This window comes from Nyctereutes procyonoides, unplaced genomic scaffold (assembly GCF_905146905.1).
Source record: "Nyctereutes procyonoides isolate TBG_1078 unplaced genomic scaffold, NYPRO_anot_genome, whole genome shotgun sequence".
In the NCBI taxonomy this organism is placed as follows: domain Eukaryota; kingdom Metazoa; phylum Chordata; class Mammalia; order Carnivora; family Canidae; genus Nyctereutes; species Nyctereutes procyonoides.
The window spans coordinates 3,672,692-3,679,854 of NW_026575021.1; the positions used below are offsets into that span (position 1 = coordinate 3,672,692).

The 7,163-nt window shown below is 35.0% G+C and overlaps 1 non-coding gene across 1 annotated transcript; it reads left to right on the plus strand.

Moving 5' to 3' along the window:
- Positions 1 to 2,442: 2,442 nt before the first annotated feature.
- On the plus strand, positions 2,443 to 2,551 carry LOC129520763 (U6 spliceosomal RNA). The gene has a single exon (XR_008666664.1). It is a non-coding gene; the product is annotated as a U6 spliceosomal RNA (small nuclear RNA).
- The last annotated feature ends 4,612 nt before the right edge of the window (positions 2,552 to 7,163 follow it).

A 7,163-nucleotide genomic window follows, 5' to 3' on the forward strand; every position in this document is an offset into this window, starting at 1 on the left:
TCATAATTCACTTGCCAGTTTTGAGTGAGCCATGCAAGGGAATCCTATCTGTTGCATGCTACGGTACAAATAACACTTCCTATTGGCTCTTAAGGCTTTGCAGATTCAATTGCCCATGAGAATTTGTGGCAGAAAGAGATGCAATATGGACTCAACAAAACTAGAGAAACAAAATCATAGCATCAGTCCCTTACTTTTGGAAGCAAAGCCATGCTCCCTTTTTGCACAAGCAACTCTCCTTTGAGAACATTAGTTCTCTTGGCAATAATAAATGAACAAGCATATAAATAAATAAAAGTTCTTCGTCCAGTAGCTTCAGTGATTCTATTTCATTGGAACAAATTAGGTCATGGTCACATCTCTGATTTAAATGTAGGCTGGGAAATTAAGCATTTTGATCAGCTATTTCTGAATCACATATACCCCTGGAGCTTGGAGACAAGTAGAGAACCACCTGATGCAATGGAAGCCAAATAAAACAGGGAGCGAGTTAGTGCTAGCACTAGCAAAAAAAAAAAAAAAAAAAAAAAAAAAAAAAAAAAAGGCAAATCTGCTGCAGCTTTATATTTACCTATCATTGGATTTTCTCTGATTGGTAAGACCCAAAATCATATCTGGAGATGCAAAGTTGTGTCTGAAATTGGAGTAAGTCCTTTTTATTAGTTATCTTAAAGGTTAAATCTTATCTTAAAGGTCAAAGGTAAATAAACACTACCACAGACATTCACAATGCTAAATATTTAGAATTTCCACCCACTTTTCATCCTTTTCATAATGTTAGGCCATACTATTACTTTTCTTTTTTCTTTTTTTTTCAGAGAAGTGAGGAACATGGTCCATATGTGCTCTTTTATCATCTCCCCATCCTTTGTACTGCCCATCTCCCTCCTCTGATGGCAGTGGTGTGGAATACCAATGAGAATGGGACTTGTCCCACCCTGGCAGATATTTCAGGATAATTTTACAGGTATCTAAAAACCTTTTGTGATTCCAACCACATGAGATACAATAGTTATGGAGTGTTATTGACAATATAATCTTTCATATTTTCTTTTTCAGATTTCTTGCTATATTTTTCTTTAATTCACATGACTATTTATTTATTTATTTATTTATTTATTTATTTATGAGGGAGAAAGAGGCCATGTGTGTGTGTGTGTGTGTGTGTGAGAGAGAGAGAGAGAGAGAGAGCATGAGTCTAGATAGGGGCAGAGGGAGAAGCAGTCTCCCCGCTGAGTAGGGAGCCCGATTTGGGGCTCCATCTTAGGGGATGTGGGACTTGATCCCAGGACCCTGGGATCATGACCTAGGTAGAAGGCAGATGCTTAACTAACTGAGCCACCCAGGTGCCCCTCACATGACTTTTTAAACCTGTGGAGTACCTTGAATACTTTAAAGTAATATAGATATAGAGAGTACCAAAAAAAAAGTCTACATATTTTTAATCAGAGCATAAAGATTTAAAAATTCCATCACTTCATTGAAATTTAGAGAACAAACAGCAATTATTTTGATTATAATTATAATTGTGTTAATTACAACAATCTGTACAAATTTTCTAAAACCCAAAATCAAACCAGGAAATATATTGTGCTTGATAAGATAGCTTTATTTTAACTTTAACTATTTCAGAGACATTTTCTTATACTTTTGTAAAGCGTAATTTTTGTTTGTGAAAAACTAAAATCTCAGTCTCCGCAAACACCATAGCATGATTGCTGTATGTGGTCAATTTAACAGAGTAACTTAAAATTGTTCTCTGAGGGTAGAATTCTTTTTTCAAGAGTTTAGAAGTACAGAATATAAATAGAATGAATGAGATCTCCTTATTTTCATGTATTTATACCTAGAGAATAGGTTACATTATATATGAAATCAGGCATATCCACAGACTGGGGTGGAAGCTAATAGGCAATAAGATGAAAAGAAAAGTTATTTTTAAATAACAGGAAGCTTTGTTGGTACAGAGTAACATTTATTTTAAAGAGGAAGAAACACTCTAGATTGATTTTAATAGCTGAGAGAAAGGCATGAGGAAAGGTTGCAGGAGATCAGCAGGAAGGAAATGAATGTTGATGAAGTTCGTTCATTCTATTAGACTTAATCTTCCTTATTCCACTTCATTTTCTCAGGAACATTTTGAGGTTGCAGTTATTCAATATTTATCTCATGAAAGCCGACTCTGTGTTAAGTAACTTCCCCAAAGATTTCAAAGTTAAGAGTGGTCAGAATCAAGAAACAAATGGTGAGTGAATTATTGTATTCACAGCTAGCACTGAAGTTCCTTGTGAGGGAGAGAATTTTCTCCTTAGGGAAAATGTTTTTATGGAATCCATTAAGGTAGAAGTCCATGGCCTCTGGGAATAGGTGGAGGCAGGAGCTCAAACTGCAAAATAAATACAAAAAAAAAATAATGTTTTTAATTGAAAGAAATAAAATGGAGTGCCCACTTGGATGGCACATATACTGAAACTGGAAGGATACAAAGAGGAATAGCATGGCCCCTGCGTGCAAGGATGACACCCAAATTCATGAAGCATTCCATGTTTTTTTAAAAAAACAAACAAATAATAAATAAGATAGAATAGAAGGATCACTATTTTGGTATGTTCATAAAAGGAAAGACAAAAAGAAGGAAAAGAAAGAAAAAGAAAAAGAAAGAAGAAAGAAAAGAAAGAAAGAAAGAGAAAGAAGAAAGAGAAAGAGAAAGAAAGAAAGAAAGAAAGAGAAAGAAAGAAAGAAAGAAAGAGAAAGAAAGAAAGAAAGAAAGAAAGAAAGAAAGAAAGTTTGAAAGCAGAGTTTTTGCAAAACTAGCCTTTATATAAGCTAATTCATATAATTTATATAAGCTAATTCAAAGAGAAGTCCCAGGATAGATGAAGAAACTTTGAGGAACAAGAATTCTGAGTGTGAAGTAATTTTGCCTTGGGTTCCTTAAATCCTCAGTCAAGACTGATGAAAACTTGGTCAAGAGAGTTCTGCTGTAGTTGTCATGGGGGATTGGTGAAATGTGAACATGGGTCTAGATTTCAAACCCGGAAGACAGGTGTGAAGCCAGCACACATATGTGATAGGAAAGGCCTGGAGTTTGAGGCTCCTTGGTTCACAGAATTTTTTCTTGTTGTCAATTTACCTGGATCTTAGAAAAGGTTACCTAACACCTCTCTTTTATTTGACTTGTTTTCTTAGCTGAGCACTAGAGAAATAATTTATAGGAAATGACAATTTAGGCAAATTTGGTTTGAAATATTACTGAAAACTTTTGGAGATTTAGCATGAATTAGTGAAAAGCTAAATAAATGTGTTTTTGTTTTTTTTTAGGAAAGAAAATGATGCAGTTCTATTGGCTTAAAATTCATATTTTAAATTGAAGTGCCTCTAAGTAGAGACTATGTCAGCTGGTTTCAATAAATAGATAAAATAAATTTGTAATTAACAGCATCTGCTTGGTTATAAACACACATATGTTGTAGCCCATAAACTGAGATTATTCTCTTAAGTAACATGTTCCCTATAGTACCACTTGCAATTTGAGTCTGTTTAGAAAAACATTTCTAGATATATATTGAAGTTCTGAATTATGTAGAGGTTGAGACCATGGGATATATATTTAAGAAAATGTGATTCAAATCTTGGCTTAGCAAGGCTAAGTGTAAGGATAGTCCATATTCATGTGAACTTGGGCAAATTTCTTACCTTCCCTGAGCTTTTGTGCTTTCTTCAAAACAATGGGGTTTTGGCTATCTCTGCCTAAGGAACTCTCCCAAGCTTCCAGATAAACACAAGAATCACCTTCAAAAGTTCACAGTGCCATGAGGAGGAATTTGAGCTTGGCACAAGGGGACTGTGGTCTCTGACTCACAGTATCTGGTGCCAGTGCTCTGGCATTCAACTGGGTGTTAGTGGTTTCTTCATAACTCCTGCCATCTTCACACTCCTTGCCCTTTCTCCATGTAGTATCTCATCCTTCAGAATCTTTCTAAGTTTCTGGAGCTTTTCACTATATAGTGGACTTAAGGATGTTGCAAATCCTACATGGTGACTGGTTTCCTGGAGATAGGAAGAGACAGGAAGAGGAAGTTGCAAGGCCAGTCAAGGGTTACATGAAATGGCACAGTGCCAGTCCCACTGTGTTCTTTTTAGAGACTACAGAGCCTGACCCGACCTAAGAATAGAGAATAGTTAGGACTTTTTGACAAAGAATGACAAAGTCATGCTGCAAAAATCACAACCAATGTGAAGCATGGTTCTGGCCATCTTTAAGAAATAAAATATGTCACATAGGATAATGATGCCTATCTTGCAAGGGCTTTGTGAAGTTCAGAAGATGTATCGGGATCTGACACACATTAAGCACTCAATAAATGATGGCAGTTTATTAGACTGGTTGGCTCAATTTGGATTAAAACAAATTCTCAAGTAGTAAAATTGAAGTTAGGACTATTTGAAAAATATTGTGATTTGGCCATATTGCTAAACCAAAATGAAGAGAAAATTAAAATGACAGGATTTAGTACAAAATACATAAACCCATCATGTATTTATAAAACTATTTTTACGATTTATATTTATAAAACTATTTTCAAAAGTACTTTTATAAAACTAGTTTTACTATTTTATAAAACTAGTTTTACTAATATTTATCAACTGTCCACTCTTCTTGGTTGTTGCTACAATCTCCCCAACAAAGCAGAGGAGAGGCCAGTCCTAAAGCTACCCTACCTTGGGGAATTGTTGAAGGATCAGGATGTAGGGGACTATTTTTCAAATAGTCCTACCTTCAATTCCAAAGTCCTTTGGAAAGAGCCAGTTTTAGTTTTTATTACAAAAAATATCGTATGCCAGTAACCAGAGACAGAAATTGAAATAGTTGGTCATGGAGTGAGTGGTCTAAAGTTGATGGCAGTAGTGATGGTGAAGTCAATTGTTTGAATAACATCAGGACTTCAGATTTACCTATATTTGCTTGAAGATACATTTCTCTGTTTTTTAAAACAAACAACTAAGTCTTCTGTAGAATTTCGGATGACACCTGAGCTGAAATAAATATTTGGTGAAATGATAGCCTCAGGGTTTAATCTATCTTATGCATTAATATCAAATAAACTATTACTTTCAGTTTTATTTTGTGACTCCTTATTGGTAATTTGTCAAAAGAACACCAAGCTAAAAGAAAAAAAAAAATAACCAGACTAAGGTGAATGGTTCTAACTCATCAAAGATCGAAATGGTTGGTGGATGTTTATCTCCAAATTTTTCTGGTAAATCTAGGTAAAGGAAGGATATTTCAGGAGTGTGAGTCACACTTGTATTTATATCAGTACCTACATTTTCACTTGCATTGGCTTGCCACAGACTTAGGGAAGTAAAGCATTATTTGTTTCCAGTTTGGTGCTAATGTACATGACTAATGCACTAATAAATATTGCAAGCAAATCAATTGTACTTCCTAATAGCAAGGTGAACAGCAATAGCATTTTATGCAAGATCATAGGAGATTGAGCACTAAACCTGAAAAGGGATGATTCTAACCCTGACATTTCATTATTTCTTGGGATTTGTGCATCTCCCTTAATGTACAGTTAATGTAATTTGAGGTTATGAATCTTTTTTATAGTCTTCCTTTATATCTTTAAAGTAACAAATCTCAAGTTGTGATGATCGCAGAAAGCATTCACAGGATTCCGACCAGGAAACTAAACTAACTCACAAATTTTCATTCTTCCTGGGGAAAATGTATAAATTCTATTTATTTTTCATCGGGACATATACCTTGGGTGAATAATGTTTGACATATATTTGTTGCTAGTAAAATTCTCAGAATCTGTCCCATTCAGTTGTTTCTGCCAGGGAAGCAAGGGGTTGAAATAACAAGAATAAACAATGAAAATATTGGTTTTAGCAGTAAATGCAATATGATTGATCATCTCAGGACTCTCTGTCCCACTGACTTATATTCCCAGCATTATTTAAAATGGCTTAGCAGCTCACATGACCAATCCTGTAAGGCAGCCAATAGAGAACGAATTCTCCTCAGAGGTTTTGAAACATATACAAAGGAGCATTTTCCATTCATTTAAAATCTGAATGGGACTAAAATGTTCTTTCTCAGAAAAATTCAGTTTTCTTTTTTACATAAAACACACACATATTTTTCCCTGTAGCATACAGACTTATTGAGACCTAGGGCAAGATCTGCGTGAGTATAAATGTGTGTGTGTGTGTGTGTGTGTGTGTGTGTGTGTGTAGTCATTAGATAAAAGAGTTCCTTTGAGCCCTATATCATTATTGTTGAAATCCATAATCAAAGATCAAAGGGGACACTCTTGCACTGAAACAAATCAGTTTTTTTTAAGCTCTCTGCAGCAAGGGAAAACACACATTAGGAAATATTGGGGGACATTTCAGGAAAGGGGAGTTGGGAGGACTTCTTCTAGGGTTTGAGGTACTATTCAGTAAGTTTGTGGAGAAATTAGAGAAGTAGGGACCTATTCTGGGTTGGATAGTGTCAAACCGTGGAAAGACATGTTGATTGGGGGATTTAATAATTTCTAATCCAGGAGGAAGGAAGACTTAAATCAGAACAAGAGGTGGAGATGGTAAAAAAGCAATCACTGCTCAGAAGGAGAGGATTAGTCATGTTCACAGCTACATGATGGCTTGACTATGTCCTGTGAGAAACCAGGTTTATGTTCTAATGATCTAATTCTCAGCACGGCCAATTTTGACTTCCAAATTACACTGGAAAAATACGGAAAAAAAATTAGCCCACAATTTTATCTCTTTCAGAAGTATAAATTTTCAGGATTTTAAAATTCTTAAGAAAAACAGAATTAGAAATAAATCTGTTAGGAAACTTAGATCAAAACAGTTAGATAGATGGTATATAGAGATAGGGATATAGATGGTGTATAAGATACAAGAAAGTATATATCTCTATAATATATACAGATTGTGCCCAACTTATAAAGGCTTGTTTTATAATTTTTTTGACTTTACAATGGTGGGAAAGTGATATTCATACAGTAGAAACTGTCCTCCGAATTTTGAATTTTGATCTTTCCCTGGACTAACAGTTTGTGGTGTGATATTCTCCTCTCTTTGAATTTTGATCTTTCCCTGGACTAACAATATGTGGTGTGATACTCTCCACCCTCCATGAT